Consider the following 18,415-nt stretch of genomic DNA (forward strand, 5'->3'; position numbering starts at 1 on the left):
TCACGGTGTATTTGTCCGAAGAGGCTTATTTTCAACAACAAAAAAATCAGTATCTCTGAAACACCCGCTACACGAAAGTAAAAGTTTTCCTCTTTCACGTAGGTACATTTTTAAAATGTTCTATCGGGGGGCATTTCTCCATACATTTTTGGGTGGGTTAAATCGGCTATCATTTGCGATTTCTATGGAGTTTGCACCAAAAATAGTGGAAAAAATAAAAATTGCTCTAGATCCCCCGATAGAACATTTTAGTTTACTCACTATATGAAAGAGGAGAGCATATACTTTCTCTGGGACTCTCCTTAGCCGTGCGGTAAGACGCGCGGCTACAAAGCAAGACCATGCTGAGGGTGGCTGGGTTCGATTCCTGGTGTCGGTCTAGGCAATTTTCGGATTGGAAATTGTCTCGACTTCCCTGGGCATGAAAGTATCATCGTGTTAGCCTCATGGTGGTATACGAATGCAAAAATGGTAATCTGGCATAGTAACATCGCAGTTAATAACTGTGGAAGTGCTTAATGAACGCTGCGATGCGGCTCTGTCCCAGTGTGAGATGTAATGCCAATAAGAAGAAGAAGAAGGTGGGTGTTTCAGAGATACTGATTTTTGAAAAATAATATTTCCCCATAGAGACACCGTGTACTTTTTATAATTATGAAACAAATGTTAGTAATGTAATTCGATCCAAAAGTGGTCTGAAGTGGAATAATCAAAACCCATAAAATGATGGTTACAACGAATTGTGAGAATTGGAATTCCGTCATATCGGAAGTATCGGAAATGGTTTGAATATCCAAAAGCTTAGTGAATTTTGAAAGTGGAGTGCACATCGTAAAAGATATATTTCAGTTTGTATCAGATATTTGTTCAAATAAATTGTCTCATACAAACAAATTGTATATAGCATAGATTCACTTTCAAAATATGCGATTCAATTTCTTATATACTGCTTGCTAAAACGTCTTTCACGATTATTAAACAGCTGATTTCAACCTGCCTCTTCATTAAAAATGATTGTATTTCTCGTTTTATGCTATTTCTGCCAGCACTGTTCAAAAGCTTCCAAAGCTCCGCTACAACATTCTCTCACTCTCTTTCTGGAGCATTTAAATACCTCACCGAAGAAAACCTGTTCCTATGCCACTTTGGCAATGCCGCGAACTGCTATCGCCTGCTGTTCTTTCCACCCGTTTATCACCATAACAGGCTGCATACATCAGCAGTTCCAACTCCAAAAACTCCAGCAACAACATCACCGCGAGTCGGCCGACTCCGATCTCAGAGCTACAATGTTGAGAGTTCTCCCATTCTCGCGCAATTTTCCTGATGTCGTCTTGCTGTGTACCTGATGGGACGACTACCGAGAGTACCGAGAGTACGTATATCCCTCTTCTTCCGTCCAACGCAACGAGAAGCGGTCGATGGCGACGGTTCGCCCACTAACCGCTACGCGAGCGAGGGTCAGTCCAAGTTGAAACGCCGTTCGGTAAACTCGCGGTCTGTTGTGTAGCTTTCGCGCGTGTCGGCTTCTGTAGCGAAGCACTTGCTTCTTCTGCTGGCCAGGATTGTTTCCGTAGATTTTTTACAGTGTCTACTCTCTTTTACCCCTGCGCTTCCACCGCGGCCACCGCCACCGCAGTCGGCAAGGTTCTGTTTTAAAGGTACGGCTGTGTGTGCGTATATGTAGCAAGGCGTCCTTGTGCCTGAGTTTTGATACCCACGGGGTTGTTTTGAGTGGGTGATGCGGTACTGGCGCTGGAACGTGCTTCGACGGTTCGATATGTGTTGACTAGACCACCAGCAATGATGTGACTGTTATTCCGCGGAGGATGAGTTTCCGTGACAGTTTTGCACACACCCGGTGAGTGCTCCTGGTGTTGGTGTGCGAGGGTGTGCATCCCGTGTTCACAGCACACTGGTGCACATGCGTGCACTTTGTTCGACGAAGGGCTTTCCTCCCAGAGAACAGCGTAGCCTGGGTGGAATACAGAAACGCTCGTCAGTGCCTACTTCGGTCGGGATGTTCGAGGGTCGGTGAATGTTGGTTGAGGGATTCCTTCATCCGCTGAGTAAATTTTGTGTGAAATGAAGAAGGAAAATCAAATTCAATTATAGAAGCCAAGTGGATTTTGGATGGGAACGGTGAATTCGAGCGGAATGAACCGATTTTGTACAATTCCAACAGGATTACCGGACCCGTAGTGAGTGGATTACAGCAAAATTCGGTTGAAATACGGATAAAAAACGGTGCAAAGTGCGAGGAAAATTTCGTGTCTGGTCTTTGCTGCTGATCGAAAACACGGAGTCCATGCAGACACAAACACAAACCGATTCTGTTTGAGGATTATGTTTGTCAGAAGAAAATAATCAATAACTCGGATGTTTTGGTCGGCTTTGTGAGCGTGCCCGAGAATAGTGCGATACGACGATAACGGTGCCTTTTGACAACAGTAACAGCTTCCTCCAGCTGGGAAGGTGCCGGAGTGGAATGTGAAGTCCCTTTCAAACAAAAGTGCTTCTATCAGGGCCTACTTAGTGTGGAACGCATACACAACGATTATCGAGTGCCGTGAATTCCGCAGGCGAAAGAAATTGCATCGGGGTTGTCGGTTGAATAATCTCCGCAACCCAGCAGCCGCCACACGGATTGGTTTTCATGTTTCTCGGTGTTTAGTGGCTGGAAAAAAGGTTTTCCGATCAAAGAAGAAAGATGAAAAATTGGGTATAAATCGGCTTTACGTCATTTTTACTGTGTCGATACGAATATTCGGTGGAGATGCAAAACGAGTGCTATTAAAAAGGCACTGTGATCGAGAGCCTAGAAGTCGAGTGGGGGTTGTTAGTGTACGGTCGGTTGTTCGGCGATAAAAGCTATTGAGTGAACCGTGATGAAGATGATTTATGGCTGAGTCTGTTGAAAGAGATCTGGATGAAGTAGTGGAAACCGAAGCGATTCGAGTGGAAGAAGAAGGAAGCGTTTAGCAGAATATACCGGTGAAGTCATCAGGAACAGGTGAACAGAGTTTGATTTTGAACGAGGCTAGAAAAAATCGGCATCAGCTGGATAACATGCAAATTCAGTTAAACGAAACTGGAAAGTGACGATTGGAACTAGTTTTTCGCAATCTTTCGAATAAAATAATATCAAAGGCAAATAAGCGCTGAAAGTTCGAGACGATTCAAAACTAACAGGTAAGCTTTATCATTAATCAACAGAGAAAAATGAGCTAAAATTATTCGACAGAGACATTGCCAGTTAGGATCTACTTATATGGTAGTTGTATCTATCACCGCAATTTTGAGAATGATTAGTTTGTTACAAACATTTGACGATCTGTTGAAGTATTTATTTTGCATATTGTTGAACTTTTATTATTCGTCTCTGAAATTTAAATATTTGTCTATAAGAATGCAAGAGGGGCGTGAAGACATATTTTTTATAAACGAATATTTTTATTATTTTTATGTTTTTACAATATCCTTATTTCTATAAAATATCTAAAATGTACGCAGGTCAACTAAAGATTGAGCAAAAGCGTGAAAGTTACATCATCAATGCATGAGCATTTTTTGTAATTTAGGATTGCTTACCAAATTTCAAGCAAGCTTGTTGCGCAAAATACGGAAGAATGTCAAAAATGGAGGTTCCCCAGTAGCCGATAAAAATTCGAGAGGTCACAAAAATACTTCGAAAAGGGAGATTTCTAACAAAAGAAGAGATGTTGCCTATGAAATGTCTTGAAATTTTTTTCCCTACCCCGTCCGTAATTCAGTAATTTGTAACTTTGAGTCACCACGAGTATTATGGTCTATGTCCATTATGCTATGTTCATTACTTACTGTTAATGATAAGATGATAAAATTTTAAAACATCATGTTTAAGAATTGTGGCTCCAAAGGCAAAGTATCACACACGACTCAGTCTTATAAATAAATGAACGGGTTAAAAAAAAACTTATGCAATGCATTGAAATGGGTGCAAATAAATGTTAATTGATGAAATTAATTCAAATGTTTTTTTGACCTCTACAATAAACCTCTCTAATGTGATTTTCGCATTACTATGAGGATTATTGAGGGTTATTATTTTACTCTAAGAGACCGGTGCCAATTATGATGTTGAAACAAGTTAAGGAAGAGTTAAGATATGTGCTGGGTCAGCTTATTCTAGACTACATGGTTCTTTTGTATGATTTCTTTAAACGAATCAATTGTCGTAAGGCCTTTTCAACCTCGTCACCAGCCACTTTGCTGGGAAAATCGTTTTTTTGGTTACTGTACAATTCGTTCCCTGACTACACTACGTCAATCAATGAGAATACTGCAACAACGCTGCTTAGACCCTATCCCATCCTGTTATTTTTTGTGCTCCTAGACCCCGACCGATCTGGCTAATTTTCAATAGGAAACAATGGGAAACGATTCCACGTCGAATGCAACTAGTTGCAGGAAATCGGTTCAAGATAAGTTAAAAAAAATGTTCACATAGCAACTTCGGTCCGAATTTTGACAAACATCGCATGAATATTCAAAACATAGAATGACATAGTCAAACGACTGCTCCACGAACTCATTTATTCGATTGTCACTGAGTGTGTTTACTATGTGCAGAAAAAAACATAATTAGCATTGTTTATGTTGTTCTTTACCGTTGAAAGTGCCTCGCGGATGAAAATTGGGTTCAGTACTGTGTGATAAATCACTTTACTCATTTGAAACGTGTTCAGATTTCAGATAATTTATCAATTTGTAAAATGTGCATAAATATTCAATGACTAATATTCAACTGAATATTGACTGTCCAGAGTCGACTATGAATGTGTCGGAAGTGAACTGACAAGTGAAGAAGAATGGACTTCACCAAAAATTTTCGATTATTTTACACTCTGATACATACACACACGCACATACACATACATAGACAGACATCATCTCATTTCGTCGTGCTGGGTAGATTGGTATACAACACTATGTGTCTCCGGGCCTTCTTTCACAAAATCGTCTTTGGAATGATTACAAAGCCTTTTCATTACACCTTGGTGTACGAGAAAGGCAGAAACAAGTTTAAAAAAATTACTCTCTGTCTCCGATCGTTATACACACGCTTCATTCAGGATACTACATCCTCCTCATCAACAAAAAAAAACAGGACGAGTATAACAAAGTCCAGTATCGTTATTTGGATATCGTTTTGTATGGTTAAGCTTTCATCTGTCACACGTCCAGCTCCGACTAATTCAATATCCCACGAAAAGCATTGTATCGCGCATTCGATAAAATCCGATTCTAAAACTCTGCGACTAATTACAAAAATACACCTTGCCGTAGAAAGTTGCTCACAGTAAACTTCCTGAAAGACAGCGTTAAGTTTGGCAGAAATATTCTTTTTTTTTAAGAAAAAGACGTTTAACTATTTGGCAGAAAATGCTGTTTCACAATTAGTCTTAGGTTTGACCGAAATGATCGTTTGGTAAAAGGGCCATTTGGTACAACAACATTGATAGAAGTTATGAATTGATTTGGGAACTGAGAAGTGAAAAATAAAAAGTAAGAGCTAAGAAAAGAAGTAGAAGTAGAAATTAAGAAGTGGAAAAACAGACACCTCACTTATCACTCCATATTTCTCACTTCACACTTCTCACTGTAAGTATGTGAGAAGTTAGAATGTGAGACTACTCACTTCTTATTTCTCACTTCTCACTTGTTACTTCCCACCACTTATTTGTAAGAAGTGAGTAGTAAAAAGTGAGATGTGAAAAGTTTCACTTCTCATTTCATTCTTCTCACAGCCCAAAGGAAGAATGGAAGATTAAAAGCAAGAAATAAGAAGTAAGAAGTGAAAAGTCTTACTTCTCACTACATATTTCTCGCTTTTCTGAGAAGTGAGAATAGCGAGTAAGAAGTGTGAAGTAGAGAGTGAGAAACCAAGAGTATGAAGCTGGACATTTCACTTCCCACTTCTCGCTCCTGATTTCTCACTTCTCATTTCTCACAAGAAATCTCTTCAAAACTTTCACATTTACTATTATTCGAGTAAACGGCATTTTCGTTTATGAGACCCATTCAGCGAACGACATTTACGGTCGTGTGATCCTTTCGGGCTACAAAGCAAAACCATGCTGTGAGTGGCTGGGTTTGATTCGCCGTTCGACCGAAAAACATTTTCGGCTAAATAGCCCTTTCTCTCAAACGATTTTGGCCAAACGACATTTTCGGGCAAACGATTCTTTAGGCCAAACGACTAGTTTAGCGAACGACATTTTTGTCAGTATCTTCATTCCGGCCAGGTGGGTTTCGGCCCAATGATTGGCCGGTTTGGCCAAACAACTTGGCCTTCGGTCATATGTCTTCAGGCTGCATGACTTACGTTTGAATTACTTCTTTTTATGTTCGAGTGACCAGCGAGGTAAGTGAAACCATTGAAATAGTTTTTAGGTCTGAATAAGCAAATTACTATGAAAAACAACAGCAGAACCAAGTTAATCTTCAGCTATGTTATTAGTTAGGAGTAGGTCTTTAAGATCTTTAAGTAATTAAATTTGTTTTGTAAAAACTCAAAAATTGTCAAAAACTACTATGTGTGGGCTGTGGTTGCATCCTCTCCACTTAGCCTTGCTAGCTAAGGCGTAGGATCCTTTTTCAAATAGACACTACACATATTTTAATGCTTTCAGTGAGGATTTCGCTCTTAGAAGGAAGCACCACACTAGACAACGGACCAGCATTTTTTGTTACGAAAAGTTCTGGAACTGAACAACGCTAAGAAAATACCGTGAAAGCTGTACGATGAAACCTCTTCAAATTAGGACCTGAGGATGTGGAAAATACAGACTACGATGAGGTAATTATAAATATGAAGGAAAGGTTCTCGAATCCAACCACGAAAAGGAAAGAAAATATATTGATTTTGTCAAAGCTGCCAAGTTCGTGGTCTATTCAGGATGCGATTGATGTGTTCAAAACCAATAGAAAAACAGTAAAAGAGGCAACAAAATTGAAGAATTACTGTCTTTCAACCAAAAATACTAGGTCTAGTACTGCATTAACAGATGAGTCAAAAGAAATAGTAGTTCAATATTTTGAAGATCATGAAGTAAGTCGAGCTATGCCTGGTCAAAAAGATTATGCATCAGTAAAAAAAGATGGAAAGCGTCAAGCAATCCAAAAACGATCATTGATGACGTCTTTGAAAGAAGCTTACACACGCTTCAAGGAAATTCACGATAATATAAAAGTAGGTTTTTCCTCATTTGCTAGCATTCGGCCAAGACAATGCAAGCTTCTTTCCAATTCTGGAACACATAATGTGTGCGTGTGTGCACAACCCATGAGAATATTAACCACAGTTTGAAAAGAATCAATTAATTAACAAATCAATTAACAAAGGATATTAAAATACCTGGTAGTCTTTTGTGTGAAAATACAACATCAAATTGCTTTCTGCGATCTTGTTCGGATTGTCCAGATTCTTTATCAATGGAAAATACTTTATTCGCTGAGTTTGAAGAAAAATATATTGATCAGTTATCATTTGAGCAATGGGTGACCAAGGATAGGTTTGACCTAACAACTATTGTAAAACCTGTAGATGAGTTTGTGTCATATTTTTGCTTGAAATTAGAAAGTTTAATCCCTCACGATTTCAATAAACAGAACAATCCAGCTTTTTTTTTTTAATACGAAAAATACATTACAAAATGGCGAATTTTTAGTCATTTGTGATTTTTCTGAAAATTACAGCTCTGTATTGCAAGATGAAGTGCAGTCCCATCACTGGAACGTACAACAAGCTACAATTCATCCATTCGTTATTTATTTTCATAGAAGAACGTAAATAGAACACTTCAGTTTGATTTTAATTTCCGAAGATTTAAGACACGATTGAGTATCCGTAAACTTGTTCATTGCCAAAATGATTAACTTTTTACGCGTTGATAAGATCTTTATCACATAACATATAGGCATCTTTGCCGTGGAATGTGGTCCTTCCATAATTTTGGAACGCTAGCGAACCTAGCGGTGGAAGTCAAGCTTTACTGAACAACGCGCATTAGACAGAGCAGCATCGCATGCTTTGCTTTCTCTTTCTTTCGCCTTGGATATACGGGAGTGCTGTTCGTCGATTGTTGATACACAAAAAGCCTACTTTGAAATTTGCAGTTTGTTCTATGATGCCTATCTGTTTTGTGTCTTTATTCTTTATTATTCTTAACTTTATTATTAATCGTAAGAATTTTTCGAGCCTATGTCAATTTAAATTAATGTACGGAATTGATGCAGAATGGCATTTTTTTGCTACGTCACATGGCAAAGGTACTTGTGATGCTATTCTTCTTCTTCTTCTTATTGGCATTACATCCCCACACTGTGACAGAGCCGCCTCGCAGCTTAGTGTTCATTAAGCACTTCCACAGTTATTAACTGCGAGGTTTCTAAGCCAGGTTACCATTTTTGCATTCGTATATCATGAGGCTAGCACGATAATACTTTTATGCCCAGGGAAGTAGAGACAATTTCCAATCCGAAAATTGCCTAGACCGGCACCGGGAATCGAACCCAGCCACCCTCAGCATGGTCTTGCTTTGTAGCGGCGCGTCTTACCGCACGGCCAAGGAGGGCCCCCTGATGCTATTATAGGAACAATAAAGCGCATGGCCACAAGAGCAAAGAACTTGAGCATCCAATTAAAACTGCGAAAGAACTTTTTGATTGGGCGAATTGTAGAAAAGAAAAAGTAATAACCAAATTATCATTTTGTTTTACTACTACTGAAGAGTACGAAATAAAGGCTTCAGAGCACAGCAAAAGAGAAAAAATTTCACTGTTTCATTCCATTGTCGGAAAATAAAATTAAAGCAAAACTATACTCAAACTGAGCTGATAATAATTTAAAAATGTTCGATATTGTAAAATATTTGATTAAAAAAAATATATATATTAATAAACTGTTTTAATGATATTATAACCCATACCGAAATTCAAACCCAAAACACCTAAGCAAAACATTTTTGATGAAAAAAATCGAGAGAAGGGAGGGTAAAGAGACATTCTATTTTGAAATATTTGTATCGGCATTAATAAAACAAAAAGAACATCAACATTCAATATTTTTTACCAAAAATAATAAAAATATAAGTTTTCAAAATAATAAAAGCCAGTATGAAGTACCCGAAAACTGATTCTAAGCTTTTAATTTACATATACAGGGGTTAGACAAAAATGTTGAAATAGGCAAAAAATTGTCGAAGTTCAAATCAGCATAACTTTGCGTAGAATGATCCAATTTTGATCAAACTGGGACCATCGGACGCGGTTTTCAGCATAACATTCTGTATTAAATTCTGCAAGAACTTAATGAGTATCATTATTCTTGATAGTAAATTGTGCCGTCCAACAACCAGAGGTCGCAGAGACTGAACACTTAACATCTAGCATGAGAAAACGGACAGGACATTTACACAACACCCAGTGGATCAGAAGAAAAGTTTTCTCCTTATCGAGGCGAGAATCGAACCCATTTTTTTTTTCCTTGTCGGGTATATTTTACTACTGCGACCATTTTTTTGATCTATTGTAATATATTCCCCTTTTTTTTCTTGCTATGTCATTATGGCGTATCGCTATTGGAAGTGATCGCCATTGTTTGACTAACAGCTTCTCCCCAACACGGCTCAGCTTTTCGAATCAAATGCACCACCGAATTGGGATTTGTTCTACCAAGCTCAAGTGGTTCTATAAGCCCCTTGGTGAAGAACTTTTGTCTTGTTCGAAAAATTGCCGGACAACGGCATAACAGATGCTCCGAATCTTCTTTTTCTATGTCGCAGAAGCGACATAGATCATTCTGAAGTTTTCCTATAAGCTTCAAATGATATCGGCTCGAACAATGACCTGTAATGAGACCCGTATAAGTGCTTAGGTCTCTTTTAGATAATTCTAAGATGTTGCGAGTCATGGAAACATTCGGAGTGATAAAGCGTTTCGATTGCCTGGCATTAGTTGCGTTCCTAAAATTGGTTTCTATTTTCATAGATTCCCATACCTTCAGCTCCATACGAAGAGAAGAAGTTGGTAAGCTGCAAAAGGTTCCGGCCCTGTTAACCGACTTGATGATCCGAGTTTCGCCAGAATATCGGCTTTTTTGTTACCATCTATTCCACAGTGTCCTGGAACTAAATATAGATTAACTTGGTTCCGACAAGACAATTTTGGAGGGACTGAATGCATTTCAAACTTGTTTTGAAGTGCATGTTGCCGACTTCAGAGCATTCAAAGCTGCTTGGCTGTCGGACATTATGCATATATTTGAGTGTCTGTAGTTCCTACGCAAACATATTACAGAACACTCTAGAATTGCGTGAACTTCCGCTTGGAATACGGATGGCCAACTGCTCATGGGAATTGATATTTCTATCCCAGGGCCAGTAACTCCTGCTCCCACTTGGTTGTTCAATTTTGAACCGTCAGTATAAAACGTAATGGATCCTGAACGAAGTGTTGGTCCTCCATTCAACAATGTATTGCGGCCAGGATCAATTACTTTGAATAGTCTATTGAAATTGTATTTTTTCTCCATCCAGTCCTCATTGTTTATTACTGAGGAGTTTATACTGAAGTTTTTTAGAATGCTAAGATGACCCTTAAGGTCACCTCCTAAGAGGTTTTCGGATCTTCTGATCCTCAAGGCAATCTTTTCAGCTTCTAATTGTACAATCGAACCCATACTCCACAGTACATGCGTCTAGACGATTGACGTCACTAACCACACGGCATGGCTACGAAGCCCAAGTAATAAATTTTGAAACATTGAACATGGAGATTCTTTTTTTACACGGCAGACTGTGATGGGCTGGACTTGAATTTCATTCGTTTGCCAGAGCGCGTCAAGTTAAGATAATATTATATTGAAATTAGAGGAACGCGATAATCCGTGCGACCCAATTAGGCGTTGGCTCACAAAAAAGAGACAGTCCACTATGTATCAAGCATTAAGTAATTGAGAATGAAAGTAGGTGGAAAAAACAAAAGTATTAAGAAGGTAGAAAAATGGAAGATTAAGTAAGGAAAATTTGTATACTTTCTCATGTGCTATGATTCCTACGGAACCTTTGATAAGCTCAATTCTAAGAAACTCAAGTACGAGTCGAGTCAAGTACGAGACACTTAAAACGGCCTCACAGTTGAGGTCGAAATACGAATCTGAAAAAATAATAACACGTAGTGGAATTAAATGGAAAGAACTAAACTCGTCTTAGACAGTTGAAGGCATTCCACTAAAAGAGTTTAAATAATTTTTCTCAGTTCTAAGGTAAATTTAATCTAAATACCCAAAAGATGTCCGAAGTTTTTGGATGACCTTCTTTGACCTTCGGCAAGCTTGACAGATTTTTGCCAAACTTCACATACTTTGTCGAATCTTCACGAATCTACGCGAGCACTATATCTGAAGGCCTACTCATTCCATGGAGTTCTTGTGAAATCTAGAACCTTCGTACAGCATTACATATTCTGCTAACTTGCTTGAAGAGCTAAGCGGATGTACCCAGGGCCAGATTTAGCCGGAAAGGGGGCCCGGAGCCAACAGCTTGTGGGAGCCCCAAAATGAACAACAAATGTAGGTTTTGGTACATAAGATTTTGGCCCTAAATCCGGCCCTGGATGTACCCAAAAGGCCTGTATTTAATGGAGCCCGGGTGACCTAGAACATCTGTACAACTCAAAACCCATGTTTTCGGATCGGACTAAAAATCGAACTCACCATCTCTGGATTGGCAATCCTACGCCTTTACTCGCAAGGCACCTTTGCACGGAGACACCATTTCTGAGAATAATCTTCGAAATAAGTGTGAAATATTGCAGAATTGATGTGATAATATGTTTGACTACCTTCTTGTATAGAGCCGACAAGAATTAAGCAACGGATTTATTACAACCGCCGTGTTATCTAGTTATATGCTATTTTGTAACAGATGCTGTGTCTCAAATAACTCGTCAAAACTTTGTCCAGAATGTTCGTTATGCAGTTAAACTTTCTAACTCAAATTCCGTGTATACAACCAGCTTCATATAAAACTTTGAGAACTTGTGGAGAACCTCTTGAAAAAGAAAGCTTGCAAATCTCTTAAAAGAAAGCTTCCTAACCTCTTAAAAGAAAACTCAACAGAGAGCTTCCGAGCCTCTTGAAAGAAGGCTTCCGAGCTTCTTGAAATGAGGCTTCTGAGCCTCTTGAAAGGAGGCTTCCAAGCCTCTTGAAAGAAGGCTTCCAAGCCTCTTGAAAGGAGGATTCCGAGCTTCTTGAAAGGAGGCTTCCGAGCCTCTTGAAAGGAGGCTTCCGAGCCTCTTGAGAGGAGGATTCCGAGCTTCTTGAAAGGAGGCTTCCGAGCCTCTTGAGAGGAGGCTTCCGAGCCTCTTGAAAGGAGCCTTCCGAGCCTCTTGAAAGGAGGCTTCCGAGCCTCTTGAAAGGAGGCTTCCGAGCCTCTTGAAAGGCGGCTTCCGAGCCTCTTGAAAGGAGGCTTCCAAGCCTCTTGAGAGGAGGCTTCCAGGCCTTTTGAAGGAGGCTTCCAGGCCTCTTGAAGGAGGCTGAGGCCTCTTGAAAGGAGGCTTCCAGGCCTCTTGAAAGGAGGCTTCTGAGGCCTCTTGAAGGAGGCTTCCAGGCCTCTTGAAGGAGGCTTGAGCCTCTTGAAGGAGGCTTCCAGGCCTCTTGAAAGGAGGCTTCTGAGCCTCTTGAAAGGAGGCTTCCTGAGCCTCTTGAAAGGAGGCTTCTGAGCCTCTTGAAAGGAGGCTGGAGCCTCTTGGAAGAAGGCTTCCGAGCCTTTTGGAAGGAGGCGTCTGAGCCTCTTGGAAGGAGGCTTCTGAGCCTCTTGGAAGGAGGCTTCCGAGCCTCTTGGAAGGAGGCTTCCGAGCCTCTTGGAAGGAGGCTTCCGAGCCTCTTGGAAGGAGGCTTCCGAGCCTCTTGGAAGGAGGCTTCCGAGCCTCTTGGAAGGAGGCTTCCGAGCCTCTTGGAAGGAGGCTTCCGAGCCTCTTGGAAGGAGGCTTCCGAGCCTCTTGAAAGGAGGCTTCCGAGCCTCTTGAAAGGAGGCTTCCGAGCCTCTTGAAAGGAGGCTTCCGAGCCTCTTGAAAGGAGGCTTCCGAGCCTCTTGAAAGGAGGCTTCCAAACTTCTTGAAACGAAGATCTTAGATTTTAATTCAGAAACATACTCTTAAGATACTATTCATTATTTTATCTCAATCAGTTAGATTGTATTTAAGTTTTTTTTTTAACTTAAAACGGCTACGCAGTCTCTAAGGATTAAAACAAGATTTATATTTGTCCAACGTTTCGCCACGAGGTTGGACGTTGGACAAATATAAATCTTGTTTAAATCCTTAAAGACTGTGTAGCCGTTTTAAGTTAAAATAACAATAAACAGTCGATCATTCGAAAGTACATTGTATTTAAGAACATTTTAAAATTTGTTTAGTTCCGAGGTTCGGATTCTTGCCGGGCATAAAAACAGACGAGTGGTTCTTAATATTGATTGAGGTGACACTGAAGCCACTAGTCAGCGAATTCAAGCCCGTCAGATTTTGAATTGACCAATTCTTTGATTATTTGCAGTTGCAGATATTGTGCACTACTATATTGTAAAGAGTAAGAGTGAACGAATACTTTGATTGTTTTCCCCGCCACTTTTTCAAAAATTCCGGTGTCAGGGTTATTATGTGTTAAATTTTACTCTTCACTTGATTCTGGAGCTTAACGGGCCCCGATGCGTCATCGAATGAAGGTTTCTTATTTGACCAGTTTGAATTGTGCCATCAAGAATAGGAACTCGCTTCGCCAAATCCTTCGCTGTAGTCCAAAGTTTATTCCATCGTATCAGCAGAAATCTCTATCGCGAGCTTTTTTGAGCTGATTTTGATCACGGGATTAGTTTTTGAAAGAGAAAATGCCTTAATTTAGCACATTGGTCCTTGTTTCTGCCGGTTAGTTTGAAATTGTCGCACTTAGCAACGATCCACAAATTGTAGGAAAATTTCTAATTCAATGGTTTCTTGGTACATTTATCCAATATTGTGCACCATGGGGCCATTAATTATGGATCATATTAATCTTTTGCTGAATTTTTCCTTTTTCGATTCAATTATTGTTCACTGAATTTCTTGGTCATGCTTTATTTTAACGTTCAAGCAGGAGATAAGGATCAATGTGTATTGAGGCTTGTTCAGTTTCGTAAGACAGTTCGTCTCCGCTTGTCTGCTTTTTTAATTAATCTAATTTTGTATTCAATAAAAAAGTATTGGTTGAATAAACCAAAAACAACTGTTCTATGTTGACTTCTGAAAACGATTCCAAATTAAAATAAACTTATGCCTGTCCTCACGACATCCGTTATCTTGAATATAAATAAACGATCAAGTTGTTCAAGGTTACTGACAGGCAGACACAACACGACTTGCCTCCCATTTGTGGTTCTTCGTATCGAGTCCACTGTCAAGTTTCCAAGCAAATCGATCATCGCTAGCCGTTATCGCATCTTATCCAAACAATGAGTCTAAATATGGAATGTTTAGACTGCGCATGAAGGCTGCTCCTATTTCAAATAGTTCATATTCGATCAAACAGTAACAGAACGCTTTCCAGTGGGCATATCTAATTATACCTAAGCAGTTGATAAGCTTGCTCATTGCTCGCATTGCGAATTTCCGCACGTTTTTTCTTCGACCCACTTTGGTTCGCTCCAACGTTGTTGATATGGGAATGTGCCATCACTACCCACCGTACCAGCGCGCCGCAATGTTGTTTTTGTATCGAGTTCTATTTACCCACAGTAGATAATATCGATGCCATGTGAAACCGGAACGTTGCACGTTTCGGTTCCTATTGGTCGCCGTGTGCTGGTGGCTACCTCACTTAAACCTAATGCGCGCCACCCGCCCGCGGCTGTGTGTTAGAAAACTCGACTACGCGAATGATGTCACCGATAGCAACTTGCGCGCGGACCAGTAACCGGTCGGCGCAGCACCTGTTCCAACAGTAAAGCACAAACAGAGCGCTGCTGGCGGGCTATTATCCAGAGATGATCAATTTGTTCCTTAGATAATACCCGGGTAACAATAACCGAAAATGCCAAACTACGAATTATGCGCAACCTTGAGCCTTCGGAGAAAGGTTTCTTTTTCGGCAAAATTAATCGTCACCGCCATTCTGAGGTGGCATTCACAAAGCGTTTGGCATTTCGCGCAGCAATCTAGCAGGTCTGATTGGCACCGGCCATATTTGGTCCGGATTCGATCGACCTGATCGACCGGGACGACGACCGTCGACGTGTCGATCGACAGCCGCAGATCGGTGAAGTTATGAGCGGACTGCTGCGTGCGGCGACGCTCGGTGAAAAATTCGTCTCACTGGCTGTGCTGCGCCGCGCGACTATCGAGTTTCTGAGAGTGGGACGACGGCGATGCGGCGGTGTGATGGCGGAAAGTACGTACCTTCGCCCGCGGAGAAACAGGTTTTCGAGTTGTTGATCGGTGTTGATGCATGCGCGTTATTATTATTTCTGCTGCTGTTGGTGGCTGCGACGCGACAGCCTTGCATGCTCCACGGCTGGGCTTGATTGGACTGAATGGATTGCGATCCGACGATGTTGTTGCGCTCTTGCTGGTTGAATTCGTGCTCTGGCTCTGGCTGCGGCACAGACTTCTTGTGGTGGCGGCGACGGCCAGGAGAATCCATAGGCAAACGCATTCGAAAGCTTGCAGATTGGTGCAGCTGTGACGAGGTTGATGTATGAAGGTGACAGATTGTTGCGAGGACGACGTTAACTGTTGAATCATGACGGATTTCGAGTGTCGTGCAGTGTTGGCATAATCATATTACTTCGGCTAGGGCTGGTGATTGGCATGAGAGTATAAAATTCTTTAAAAGCTTGTTAATGGGAATGCGATTACATGATCATCAGATATGTTAGTCATATTCCGTTTGATTCCACTACTTATTCTTTTCTTGATCATAGATATGCGATGTTTCCTTCAATATCGATTCATAGAGCGTTGATTGATTTTTTGACTGAAAATTTGAAAAAATTGAATGACGACTTTTTTTTGAGTTTGCACTGGTGAAAAAACGAACCCTTGTGAAGCAATAATTTCGTATTAGTCTCACCTTTAATGCTAGTTTTCTTAATGCACATCGTTTCGAAAATAGCTGCATACAATGCGCTAAACACATTGCAATCAAATCGATTATGCAGCACGCGCAACCAATTCACCGTGCGACTGTAAGTTACCCTGAGAAACCTTACAACATGGAATGCCTCCTGAGGTCCTTCTCGATCTCCGATCTCTGTCCCTCGCCGAGCCTTATGACTATGTTAACCACCGTCTGCAACTGACCCTTCGTCCATCCGTCGTCCATCTGTCCGACCAATCAGAATGTGAACCCCGGTCCTTCGCTTGATCAGCCAGTTTTTTCTTCATTCTGCTCGTTCGTAGCCACTCGATTATGCAATTTTTACAACCTGACACCGCGGTGTTACTGATTAGCCGATCGGACGGTGAACGGTGGCGGCAGATTGATCGCGCCACCGCCGCACCAGTCAACATCATGGAAAACCCCAATGATCGACGCTCATTCACGGAGGAATCCGATGACAGCTCATTTGGAACGCACCATCGCCATTCATCGCACACTATACCCATGCCGAAACGTTTCTTGAGACCCCTCAATCGAGGGTAATTTATTCCACGATGTCTCCGCGTTGGTCATTGCTTGATTGGAGTCCTCATCGCATTGCAAGTTTATCTTTGCATTTTTTTTGCCTTTTGCATTCTGTTTTGGTTTTGACACGAAGGTCATCCTCTCGGTCGCTGCGCTGTTAGCTCGCAGCTAGGGATGACATTTTCAGATGACGCGACCGACCTCTAGGTTGATTTTTAATCATCGGATTTTGATTCTCATGTCCAAGATGCGCACATACAGCCTGCATGATACAGGTGTGCCAGTCTGCAATTCCTTGGTTTAGGCCGTGTTGATCGAGTTTTATATCGAGTTTGCTTACGTATCACTAGAAAAATGATTATTTCAACCTTTTGTTCATCCTTTTCAACCACTGATAAATCGAATGACATTGAACCTGGAAATGAGAACCTTGTCTGTGTCAAGCACAACATTTGAAGACGCAAACGAGATCGAGATCATGTGCATACAATGAGATCAGTCCATCCGAGTCGAAAGCAAAACATCGCAACGCAGATGAACCAATGAATGGAGATAGGTGACAACGCCTACTCGGATCGATCGGATGGTTGGTTGAATTTATTATTGCACATAGATGGATCAATCGGTGGATGCGGCGGCAGTCAGTGTCAGGTCCCACTTGATCGTTCAGTAGTTTTCAAGGTTCGCCGCATCGCATCGTACTGCTTTGTATGGCGAAGAAATGGGCTCCAACTGGTGTTGCTCGGTTTAATACGAAAACTCCCACGAAATGCTACCGTGATTTGCATAAGTAAGCACCGGATGACGCTGATGTTGTTTCAAGGAGTCATGTTCGTGTTTGCAATCGACGACGACGACTACGACGACAACCACGGGTAAGCTTCAAGTGCCAACGCTCTCAGAAGTGGTATGTGGGTTTTGTCGTTTCGATGCGGAATGGTTTGTGTGGTGATTTATTTAGTGAGTAATGGTTGGCTATAAATCAAACCAAATTCTATATCTTAAAATGTCAAATAAATTTCATTGACAAGAAGCAATGATTGTCAGCATAGCATTTATTGATTGTTTTTTTTTTCAAGTTAACATCTCAAGCATATTTTGTCCATGTCATCGATACCCATTTTTGAAGGACGATTTTCGGTTTTCTAGTTTAATCGACAAAACCCTTAGAATCAGTATGTCTCTTCAATCAAGATGCATTATGCATCTAAAATTTTTCCATCTGTATATTTCCTCACGAGTGACGATCGCTTACGCAAGAAAGGCGGCTATCATACCTTAGATCAAGCTCTATTTGATTACTTCACATTCGGAAGGCGTGTCCTGATATTTTTTGTGTCGTTCGATAGAAAATGCCTTGATTAAAAATGTGATCTTGCCAAAAACGTTTGGCCGAACAAATCATTTCGTGGGCGACAACGCTGATGGCCAAAATGGTCGTTTGGCAGAAGAACAATGGACCATTCTACCGAAAATGGAATTTACTGTACGGGTGCTTACCTGATACTTGATGGGCTACAGCTCTTCGATGAACCTACGCCGAATGGAGTATCCTTCTCCACTGGACCCGATCCTGGGAAATCGCTTCCAGTCGCTTTGAACATTGAGCGCCGTCAGGTCCTCTTCAACTGCAAAAAGCCATCGTGTACGCGGCCTTTCACGAAGCCTGCGGCCTCTTCCGTGTTCTCTACTAAATATTATCTTCGCTTGACGTTC

General features: G+C 41.0%; 1 protein-coding gene across 6 annotated transcripts in view; it reads left to right on the forward strand.

Annotated features, from left to right (window-relative positions):
• Positions 1–1,453: 1,453 nt before the first annotated feature.
• Positions 1,454–18,415, forward strand: part of LOC134226601 (SH3 and multiple ankyrin repeat domains protein 1) — a 425,678-nt gene continuing 408,716 nt past the window's right edge. For 5 of the 6 annotated variants that reach the window (XM_062707471.1, XM_062707474.1, XM_062707476.1 and 2 more), the window contains exon 1: positions 1,454–3,192. The gene's annotated coding sequence lies outside the window, so the exon portion shown is untranslated. The remainder of the gene's footprint in view (positions 3,193–18,415) is intronic. The other variant, XM_062707472.1, reaches the window with a different exon arrangement.

The sequence above is a fragment of the Armigeres subalbatus genome, chromosome 3, assembly GCF_024139115.2.
Source record: "Armigeres subalbatus isolate Guangzhou_Male chromosome 3, GZ_Asu_2, whole genome shotgun sequence".
Lineage (NCBI taxonomy): Eukaryota > Metazoa > Arthropoda > Insecta > Diptera > Culicidae > Armigeres > Armigeres subalbatus.